The sequence below is a fragment of the Oncorhynchus masou genome, chromosome 23 (assembly GCF_036934945.1).
Source record: "Oncorhynchus masou masou isolate Uvic2021 chromosome 23, UVic_Omas_1.1, whole genome shotgun sequence".
Lineage (NCBI taxonomy): Eukaryota > Metazoa > Chordata > Actinopteri > Salmoniformes > Salmonidae > Oncorhynchus > Oncorhynchus masou.
In genome coordinates, this window is record NC_088234.1 from 3,498,703 (window position 1) to 3,510,597 (window position 11,895).

General features: G+C 45.2%; 1 pseudogene; it reads left to right on the top strand.

Annotated features, from left to right (window-relative positions):
* Positions 1 to 929: 929 nt before the first annotated feature.
* The window catches only part of LOC135511224 (atrial natriuretic peptide receptor 2-like), a 70,275-nt pseudogene continuing 59,309 nt past the window's right edge, over positions 930 to 11,895 (top strand).

The following is an 11,895-nucleotide window of genomic DNA, read 5'->3' on the forward strand; positions in this document are numbered from 1 at the left end:
TTTACCTGATGGTGTTTATCTGATGATGTTTACCTGATGTTTACCTGATGGTGTTTATCTGATGGTGTTTATCTGATGGTGTTTATCTGATGTTTACCTGATGGTGTTTATCTGATGTTTACCTGATGATGTTTACCTGATGATGTTTATCTGATGGTGTTTATCTGATGGTGTTTACCTGATGGTGTTTACCTGATGATGTTTACCTGATGATGTTTATCTGATGGTGTTTACCTGATGATGTTTACCTGATGATGTTTATCTGATGGTGTTTATCTGATGGTGTTTACCTGATGGAGTTTACCTGATGGTGTTTATCTGATGATGTTTACCTGATGTTTACCTGATGATGTTTACCTGATGTTTACCTGATGGTGTTTATCTGATGGTGTTTATCTGATGGTGTTTATCTGATGTTTACCTGATGGTGTTTATCTGATGTTTACCTGATGATGTTTACCTGATGATGTTTATCTGATGGTGTTTATCTGATGGTGTTAACCTGATGGTGTTTACCTGATGATGTTTACCTGATGATGTTTATCTGATGGTGTTTATCTGATGGTGTTTATCTGATGTTTACCTGATGGTGTTTATCTGATGTTTACCTGATGATGTTTACCTGATGATGTTTATCTGATGGTGTTTATCTGATGGTGTTTACCTGATGGTGTTTACCTGATGATGTTTACCTGATGATGTTTATCTGATGGTGTTTATCTGATGGTGTTTATCTGATGTTTACCTGATGTTGTTTACCTGATGATGTTTATCTGATGGTGTTAATCTGATGATGTTTATCTGATGGTGTTTATCTGATGGTGTTAATCTGACACTTTTTCCATGAAAATAATAATAATAATAGTATAATAAATATATCAACTTGTTATAGGAACAGTCTATTATAAGAACGCTTTCTACTGTTTATTATGAGTTCCGACATCGACAACTTCCTGTTGGCCAGCACCATGACTGGCACTCTGCTGCCTCCCTGTGGTCATCTGGGAGAACTGCAGCCTCTGGAAACCGAACAGTGTGAAGATACTGTAGGATTCTCCATCAATCACAGCTCAACATAAACAGGAGAAACACTTCCTGCAGTAACAGCTCATAGTCTGTTTATAACCAGCAGCATTATCAACTGTCTAGTCTATGGTAACTACACCTGCCAACTGTCTAGTCTATGGTAACTACACCTGTCAACTGTCTAGTCTATGGTAACTACACCTGTCAACTGTCTAGTCTATTAGTCTATGGTAACTACACCTGTCAACTGTCTAGTCTATGGTAACTACACCTGTCAACTGTCTAGTCTATGGTAACTACACCTGTCAACTGTCTAGTCTATGGTAACTACACCTGTCAACTGTCTAGTCTATTAGTCTATGGTAACTACACCTGCCAACTGTCTAGTCTATTAGTCTATGGTAACTACACCTGCCAACTGTCTAGTCTATGGTAACTACACCTGTCAACTGTCTAGTCTATGGTAACTACACCTGCCAACTGTCTAGTCTATTAGTCTATGGTAACTACACCTGCCAACTGTCTAGTCTATGGTAACTACACCTGCCAACTGTCTAGTCTATGGTAACTACACCTGTCAACTGTCTAGTCTATGGTAACTACACCTGTCAACTGTCTAGTCTATTAGTCTATGGTAACTACACCTGCCAACTGTCTAGTCTATTAGTCTATGGTAACTACACCTGTCAACTGTCTAGTCTATGGTAACTACACCTGTCAACTGTCTAGTCTATTAGTCTATGGTAACTACACCTGCCAACTGTCTAGTATATTAGTCTATGGTAACTACACCTGTCAACTGTCTAGTCTATGGTAACTACACCTGTCAACTGTCTAGTCTATGGTAACTACACCTGTCAACTGTCTAGTCTATGGTAACTACACCTGTCAACTGTCTAGTCTATGGAAACTACACCTGTCAACTGTCTAGTCTATGGTAACTACACCTGTCAACTGTCTAGTCTATGGTAACTACACCTGCCAACTGTCTAGTCTATGGTAACTACACCTGTCAACTGTCTAGTCTATGGTAACTACACCTGTCAACTGTCTAGTCTATGGTAACTACACCTGCCAACTGTCTAGTCTATGGTAACTACACCTGTCAACTGTCTAGTCTATGGTAACTACAACTGTCAACTGTCTAGTCTATGGTAACTACACCTGTCAACTGTCTAGTCTATGGTAACTACACCTGTCAACTGTCTAGTCTATTAGTCTATGGTAACTACACCTGTCAACTGTCTAGTCTATGGTAACTACACCTGTCAACTGTCTAGTCTATGGTAACTACACCTGTCAACTGTCTAGTCTATGGTAACTACACCTGTCAACTGTCTAGTCTATTAGTCTATGGTAACTACACTTTCCAACTGTCTAGTCTATTAGTCTATGGTAACTACACCTGCCAACTGTCTAGTCTATGGTTACTACACCTGTCAACTGTCTAGTCTATGGTAACTACACCTGCCAACTGTCTAGTCTATTAGTCTATGGTAACTACACCTGCCAACTGTCTAGTCTATGGTAACTACACCTGCCAACTGTCTAGTCTATGGTAACTACACCTGTCAACTGTCTAGTCTATGGTAACTACACCTGTCAACTGTCTAGTCTATTAGTCTATGGTAACTACACCTGCCAACTGTCTAGTCTATTAGTCTATGGTAACTACACCTGTCAACTGTCTAGTCTATGGTAACTACACCTGTCAACTGTCTAGTCTATTAGTCTATGGTAACTACACCTGCCAACTGTCTAGTATATTAGTCTATGGTAACTACACCTGTCAACTGTCTAGTCTATGGTAACTACACCTGTCAACTGTCTAGTCTATGGTAACTACACCTGTCAACTGTCTAGTCTATGGTAACTACACCTGTCAACTGTCTAGTCTATGGTAACTACACCTGTCAACTGTCTAGTCTATGGTAACTACACCTGTCAACTGTCTAGTCTATGGTAACTACACCTGCCAACTGTCTAGTCTATGGTAACTACACCTGTCAACTGTCTAGTCTATTAGTCTATGGTAACTACACCTGCCAACTGTCTAGTCTATTAGTCTATGGTAACTACACCTGCCAACTGTCTAGTCTATGGTAACTACACCTGTCAACTGTCTAGTCTATGGTAACTACACCTGCCAACTGTCTAGTCTATTAGTCTATGGTAACTACACCTGCCAACTGTCTAGTCTATGGTAACTACACCTGCCAACTGTCTAGTCTATGGTAACTACACCTGTCAACTGTCTAGTCTATGGTAACTACACCTGTCAACTGTCTAGTCTATTAGTCTATGGTAACTACACCTGCCAACTGTCTAGTCTATTAGTCTATGGTAACTACACCTGTCAACTGTCTAGTCTATGGTAACTACACCTGTCAACTCTCTAGTCTATTAGTCTATGGTAACTACACCTGCCAACTGTCTAGTATATTAGTCTATGGTAACTACACCTGTCAACTGTCTAGTCTATGGTAACTACACCTTTCAACTGTCTAGTCTATGGTAACTACACCTGTCAACTGTCTAGTCTATGGTAACTACACCTGTCAACTGTCTAGTCTATGGTAACTACACCTGTCAACTGTCTAGTCTATGGTAACTACACCTGTCAACTGTCTAGTCTATGGTAACTACACCTGCCAACTGTCTAGTCTATGGTAACTACACCTGTCAACTGTCTAGTCTATGGTAACTACACCTGTCAACTGTCTAGTCTATGGTAACTACACCTGCCAACTGTTTAGTCTATGGTAACTACACCTGTCAACTGTCTAGTCTATGGTAACTACACCTGTCAACTGTCTAGTCTATGGTAACTACACCTGTCAACTGTGTAGTCTATGGTAACTACACCTGTCAACTGTCTAGTCTATGGTAACTACACCTGCCAACTGTCTAGTCTATGGTAACTACACCTGCCAACTGTCTAGTCTATGGTAACTACAACTGCCAACTGTCTAGTCTATGGTAACTACACCTGTCCACCGTCTAGTCTATGGTAACTACACCTGTCAACTGTCTAGTCTATGGTAACTACACCTGTCAACTGTCTAGTCTATGGTAACTACACCTGTCAACTGTGTAGTCTATGGTAACTACACCTGTCAACTGTCTAGTCTATGGTAACTACACCTGCCAACTGTGTAGTCTATGGTAACTACACCTGTCCACCGTCTAGTCTATGGTAACTACACCTGTCAACTGTCTAGTCTATGGTAACTACACCTGCCAACTGTCTAGTCTATGGTAACTACACCTGCCAACTGTCTAGTCTATGGTAAATACACCTGCCAACTGTCTAGTCTATGGTAACTACACCTGCCAACTGTCTAGTCTATGGTAACTACACCTGTCAACTGTCTAGTCTATGGTAACTACACCTGTCAACTGTCTAGTCTATTAGTCTATGGTAACTACACCTGCCAACTGTCTAGTCTATGGTAACTACACCTGTCAACTGTCTAGTCTATGGTAACTACACCTGTCAACTGTCTAGTCTATGGTAACTACACCTGTCAACTGTGTAGTCTATGGTAACTACACCTGTCAACTGTCTAGTCTATGGTAACTACACCTGCCAACTGTCTAGTCTATGGTAACTACACCTGCCAACTGTCTAGTCTATGGTAACTACACCTGCCAACTGTCTAGTCTATGGTAACTACACCTGTCCACCGTCTAGTCTATGGTAACTACACCTGTCAACTGTCTAGTCTATGGTAACTACACCTGTCAACTGTCTAGTCTATGGTAACTACACCTGTCAACTGTCTAGTCTATTAGTCTATGGTAACTACACCTGCCAACTGTCTAGTCTATTAGTCTATGGTAACTACACCTGTCAACTGTCTAGTCTATGGTAACTACACCTGTCAACTGTCTAGTCTATTAGTCTATGGTAACTACACCTGCCAACTGTCTAGTATATTAGTCTATGGTAACTACACCTGTCAACTGTCTAGTCTATGGTAACTACACCTGTCAACTGTCTAGTCTATGGTAACTACACCTGTCAACTGTCTAGTCTATGGTAACTACACCTGTCAACTGTCTAGTCTATGGTAACTACACCTGTCAACTGTCTAGTCTATGGTAACTACACCTGTCAACTGTCTAGTCTATGGTAACTACACCTGCCAACTGTCTAGTCTATGGTAACTACACCTGTCAACTGTCTAGTCTATGGTAACTACACCTGTCAACTGTCTAGTCTATGGTAACTACACCTGCCAACTGTCTAGTCTATGGTAACTACACCTGTCAACTGTCTAGTCTATGGTAACTACAACTGTCAACTGTCTAGTCTATGGTAACTACACCTGTCAACTGTCTAGTCTATGGTAACTACACCTGTCAACTGTCTAGTCTATTAGTCTATGGTAACTACACCTGTCAACTGTCTAGTCTATGGTAACTACACCTGTCAACTGTCTAGTCTATGGTAACTACACCTGTCAACTGTCTAGTCTATGGTAACTACACCTGTCAACTGTCTAGTCTATTAGTCTATGGTAACTACACTTTCCAACTGTCTAGTCTATTAGTCTATGGTAACTACACCTGCCAACTGTCTAGTCTATGGTTACTACACCTGTCAACTGTCTAGTCTATGGTAACTACACCTGCCAACTGTCTAGTCTATTAGTCTATGGTAACTACACCTGCCAACTGTCTAGTCTATGGTAACTACACCTGCCAACTGTCTAGTCTATGGTAACTACACCTGTCAACTGTCTAGTCTATGGTAACTACACCTGTCAACTGTCTAGTCTATTAGTCTATGGTAACTACACCTGCCAACTGTCTAGTCTATTAGTCTATGGTAACTACACCTGTCAACTGTCTAGTCTATGGTAACTACACCTGTCAACTGTCTAGTCTATTAGTCTATGGTAACTACACCTGCCAACTGTCTAGTATATTAGTCTATGGTAACTACACCTGTCAACTGTCTAGTCTATGGTAACTACACCTGTCAACTGTCTAGTCTATGGTAACTACACCTGTCAACTGTCTAGTCTATGGTAACTACACCTGTCAACTGTCTAGTCTATGGTAACTACACCTGTCAACTGTCTAGTCTATGGTAACTACACCTGTCAACTGTCTAGTCTATGGTAACTACACCTGCCAACTGTCTAGTCTATGGTAACTACACCTGTCAACTGTCTAGTCTATTAGTCTATGGTAACTACACCTGCCAACTGTCTAGTCTATTAGTCTATGGTAACTACACCTGCCAACTGTCTAGTCTATGGTAACTACACCTGTCAACTGTCTAGTCTATGGTAACTACACCTGCCAACTGTCTAGTCTATTAGTCTATGGTAACTACACCTGCCAACTGTCTAGTCTATGGTAACTACACCTGCCAACTGTCTAGTCTATGGTAACTACACCTGTCAACTGTCTAGTCTATGGTAACTACACCTGTCAACTGTCTAGTCTATTAGTCTATGGTAACTACACCTGCCAACTGTCTAGTCTATTAGTCTATGGTAACTACACCTGTCAACTGTCTAGTCTATGGTAACTACACCTGTCAACTCTCTAGTCTATTAGTCTATGGTAACTACACCTGCCAACTGTCTAGTATATTAGTCTATGGTAACTACACCTGTCAACTGTCTAGTCTATGGTAACTACACCTGTCAACTGTCTAGTCTATGGTAACTACACCTGTCAACTGTCTAGTCTATGGTAACTACACCTGTCAACTGTCTAGTCTATGGTAACTACACCTGTCAACTGTCTAGTCTATGGTAACTACACCTGTCAACTGTCTAGTCTATGGTAACTACACCTGCCAACTGTCTAGTCTATGGTAACTACACCTGTCAACTGTCTAGTCTATGGTAACTACACCTGTCAACTGTCTCGTCTATGGTAACTACACCTGCCAACTGTCTAGTCTATGGTAACTACACCTGTCAACTGTCTAGTCTATGGTAACTACACCTGTCAACTGTCTAGTCTATGGTAACTACACCTGTCAACTGTGTAGTCTATGGTAACTACACCTGTCAACTGTCTAGTCTATGGTAACTACACCTGCCAACTGTCTAGTCTATGGTAACTACACCTGCCAACTGTCTAGTCTATGGTAACTACAACTGCCAACTGTCTAGTCTATGGTAACTACACCTGTCCACCGTCTAGTCTATGGTAACTACACCTGTCAACTGTCTAGTCTATGGTAACTACACCTGTCAACTGTCTAGTCTATGGTAACTACACCTGTCAACTGTCTAGTCTATGGTAACTACACCTGTCAACTGTGTAGTCTATGGTAACTACACCTGTCAACTGTCTAGTCTATGGTAACTACACCTCCCAACTGTCTAGTCTATGGTAACTACACCTGTCCACCGTCTAGTCTATGGTAACTACACCTGTCAACTGTCTAGTCTATGGTAACTACACCTGCCAACTGTCTAGTCTATGGTAACTACACCTGCCAACTGTCTAGTCTATGGTAACTACACCTGCCAACTGTCTAGTCTATGGTAACTACACCTGCCAACTGTCTAGTCTATGGTAACTACACCTGTCAACTGTCTAGTCTATGGTAACTACACCTGTCAACTGTCTAGTCTATTAGTCTATGGTAACTACACCTGCCAACTGTCTAGTCTATGGTAACTACACCTGTCAACTGTCTAGTCTATGGTAACTACACCTGTCAACTGTCTAGTCTATGGTAACTACACCTGTCAACTGTGTAGTCTATGGTAACTACACCTGTCAACTGTCTAGTATATGGTAACTACACCTGCCAACTGTCTAGTCTATGGTAACTACACCTGCCAACTGTCTAGTCTATGGTAACTACACCTGCCAACTGTCTAGTCTATGGTAACTACACCTGTCCACCGTCTAGTCTATGGTAACTACACCTGTCAACTGTCTAGTCTATGGTAACTACACCTGTCAACTGTCTAGTCTATGGTAACTACACCTGTCAACTGTCTAGTCTATGGTAACTACACCTGTCAACTGTCTAGTCTATTAGTCTATGGTAACTACACCTGTCAACTGTCTAGTCTATGGTAACTACACCTGTCAACTGTCTAGTCTATGGTAACCACACCTGCCAACTGTCTAGTCTATGGTAACTACACCTGCCAACTGTCTAGTCTATAGTAACTACACCTGTCCACTGTCTAGTCTATAGTAACTACACCTGTCAACTGTCTAGTCTATGGTAACTACACCTGTCAACTGTCTAGTCTATGGTAACTACACCTGTCAACTGTCTAGTCTATGGTAACTACACCTGTCAACTGTCTAGTCTATGGTAACTACACCTGTCAACTGTCTAGTCTATGGTAACTACGCCTGCCAACTGTCTAGTCTATGGTAACTACACCTGTCAACTGTCTAGTCTATGGTAACTACACCTGTCAACTGTCTAGTCTATGGTAACTACACCTGTCAACTGTCTAGTCTATGGTAACTACACCTGCCAACCGTCTAGTCTATGGTAACTACACCTGCCAACTGTCTAGTCTATGGTAACCACACCTGTCAACTGTCTAGTCTATGGTAACTACACCTGTCTAGTCTATGGAAGGTTAGCCATCCTTTGTGTATGTTTCAGTGTGAGTGAGTGTGTGTAGTTGCTCACCATGAACGTGGTGTGGTTGAGGTTGTGTTGTGTGTACTGTGGGGTCCACCACTCTCAGTTTAGCGAGGTAGCAGGTTAGTCTGGGAAGACCCTCTCAGTCCAGCATGGTAGCAGGTTAGGGAAGACCCTCTCAGTCCAGCATGGTAGCAGGTTAGGGAAGACCCTCTCAGTCCAGCGAGGTAGCAGGTTAGGGAAGACCCTCTCAGTCCAGCATGGTAGCAGGTTAGGGAAGACCCTCTTAGTCCAGCATGGTAGCAGGTTAGGGAAGACCCTCTCAGTCCAGCGAGGTAGCAGGTTAGGGAAGACCCTCTTAGTCCAGCATGGTAGCAGGTTAGGGAAGACCCTCTCAGTCCAGCGAGGTAGCAGGTTAGGGAAGACCCTCTCAGTCCAGCGAGGTAGCAGGTTAGGGAAGACCTTCTTAGTCCAGCATGGTAGCAGGTTAGGGAAGACCCTCTCAGTCCAGCGAGGTAGCAGGTTAGGGAAGACCCTCTTAGTCCAGCATGGTAGCAGGGTAGGGAAGACCCTCTCAGTCCAGTGAGGTAGCAGGTTAGGGAAGACCCTCTCAGTCCAGCATGGTAGCAGGTTAGGGAAGACCCTCTCAGTCCAGCATGGTAGCAGGTTAGGGAAGACCCTCTCAGTCCAGCATGGTAGCAGGTTAGGGAAGACCCTCTCAGTCCAGCGTGGTAGCAGGTTAGGGAAGACCCTCTCAGTCCAGTGAGGTAGCAGGTTAGGGAAGACCCTCTCAGTCCAGCATGGTAGCAGGTTAGGGAAGACCCTCTCAGTCCAGCATGGTAGCAGGTTAGGGAAGACCTTCTCAGTCCAGCGAGGTAGCAGGTTAGGGAAGACCCTCTCAGTCCAGCGAGGTAGCAGTTTAGTCTGGGAAGACCCTCTCAGTCCAGCGAGGTAGCAGTTTAGTCTGGGAAGACCCTCTCAGTCCAGCGTGGTAGCAGGTTAGGGAAGACCCTCTCAGTCCAGCATGGTAGCAGGTTAGTCTGGGAAGACCCTCTCAGTCCAGCGAGGTAGCAGGTTAGGGAAGACCCTCTCAGTCCAGCGAGGTAGCAGGTTAGTCTGGGAAGACCCTCTCAGTCCAGCATGGTAGCAGTTTAGTCTGGGAAGACCCTCTCAGTCCAGCATGGTAGCAGTTTAGTCTGGGAAGACCCTCTCAGTCCAGCGTGGTAGCAGGTTAGGGAAGACCTGCTGGTCTATGGTAACTACACCTGCCAACCGTCTAGTCTATGGTAACTACACCTGCCAACTGTCTAGTCTATGGTAACCACACCTGTCAACTGTCTAGTCTATGGTAACTACACCTGTCTAGTCTATGGAAGGTTAGCCATCCTTTGTGTATGTTTCAGTGTGAGTGAGTGTGTGTAGTTGCTCACCATGAACGTGGTGTGGTTGAGGTTGTGTTGTGTGTACTGTGGGGTCCACCACTCTCAGTTTAGCGAGGTAGCAGGTTAGTCTGGGAAGACCCTCTCAGTCCAGCATGGTAGCAGGTTAGGGAAGACCCTCTCAGTCCAGCGAGGTAGCAGGTTAGGGAAGACCCTCTCAGTCCAGTGAGGTAGCAGGTTAGGGAAGACCCTCTCAGTCCAGCGTGGTAGTAGGTTAGGGAAGACCCTCTCAGTCCAGCATGGTAGCAGGTTAGGGAAGACCCTCTCAGTCCAGCATGGTAGCAGGTTAGTCTGGGAAGACCCTCTCAGTCCAGCGAGGTAGCAGGTTAGGGAAGACCCTCTCAGTCCAGCATGGTAGCAGGTTAGTCTGGGAAGACCCTCTCAGTCCAGCGAGGTAGCAGGTTAGGGAAGACCCTCTCAGTCCAGCATGGTAGCAGGTTAGGGAAGACCCTCTCAGTCCAGTGAGGTAGCAGGTTAGGGAAGACCCTCTCAGTCCAGCGAGGTAGCAGGTTAGTCTGGGAAGACCCTCTCAGTCCAGTGAGGTAGCAGGTTAGGGAAGACCCTCTCAGTCCAGCGAGGTAGCAGGTTAGTCTGGGAAGACCCTCTCAGTCCAGTGAGGTAGCAGGTTAGGGAAGACCCTCTCAGTCCAGCGAGGTAGCAGGTTAGTCTGGGAAGACCCTCTCAGTCCAGCATGGTAGCAGTTTAGTCTGGGAAGACCCTCTCAGTCCAGCGTGGTAGCAGGTTAGGGAAGACCCTCTCAGTCCAGTGAGGTAGCAGGTTAGTCTGGTAAGACCCTCTCAGTCCAGTGAGGTAGCAGGTTAGGGAAGACCCTCTCAGTCCAGTGAGGTAGCAGGTTAGTCTGGGAAGACCCTCTCAGTCCAGCGTGGTAGTAGGTTAGGGAAGACCCTCTCAGTCCAGCATGGTAGCAGGTTAGGGAAGACCCTCTCAGTCCAGCATGGTAGCAGGTTAGTCTGGGAAGACCCTCTCAGTCCAGCGAGGTAGCAGGTTAGGGAAGACCCTCTCAGTCCAGCATGGTAGCAGGTTAGTCTGGGAAGACCCTCTCAGTCCAGCGAGGTAGCAGGTTAGGGAAGACCCTCTCAGTCCAGCATGGTAGCAGGTTAGGGAAGACCCTCTCAGTCCAGTGAGGTAGCAGGTTAGGGAAGACCCTCTCAGTCCAGCGAGGTAGCAGGTTAGTCTGGGAAGACCCTCTCAGTCCAGTGAGGTAGCAGGTTAGGGAAGACCCTCTCAGTCCAGCGAGGTAGCAGGTTAGTCTGGGAAGACCCTCTCAGTCCAGCATGGTAGCAGGTTAGTCTGGGAAGACCCTCTCAGTCCAGCGAGGTAGCAGGTTAGGGAAGACCCTCTCAGTCCAGCGAGGTAGCAGGTTAGTCTGGGAAGACCCTCTCAGTCCAGTGAGGTAGCAGGTTAGGGAAGACCCTCTCAGTCCAGCGAGGTAGCAGGTTAGGGAAGACCCTCTCAGTCCAGCGAGGTAGCAGGTTAGGGAAGACCCTCTCAGTCCAGCGAGGTAGCAGGTTAGTCTGGGAAGACCCTCTCAGTCCAGCGAGGTAGCAGGTTAGGGAAGACCCTCTCAGTCCAGCGAGGTAGCAGGTTAGTCTGGGAAGACCCTCTCAGTCCAGTGAGGTAGCAGGTTAGGGAAGACCCTCTCAGTCCAGCGAGGTAGCAGGTTAGTCTGGGAAGACCCTCTCAGTCCAGTGAGGTAGCAGGTTAGGGAAGACCCTCTCAGTCCAGCGAGGTAGCAGGTTAGTCTGGGAAGACCCTCTCAGTCCAGCATGGTAGCAGGTTAGGGAAGACCCTCTCAGTCCAGCGAGGTAGCAGGTTAGG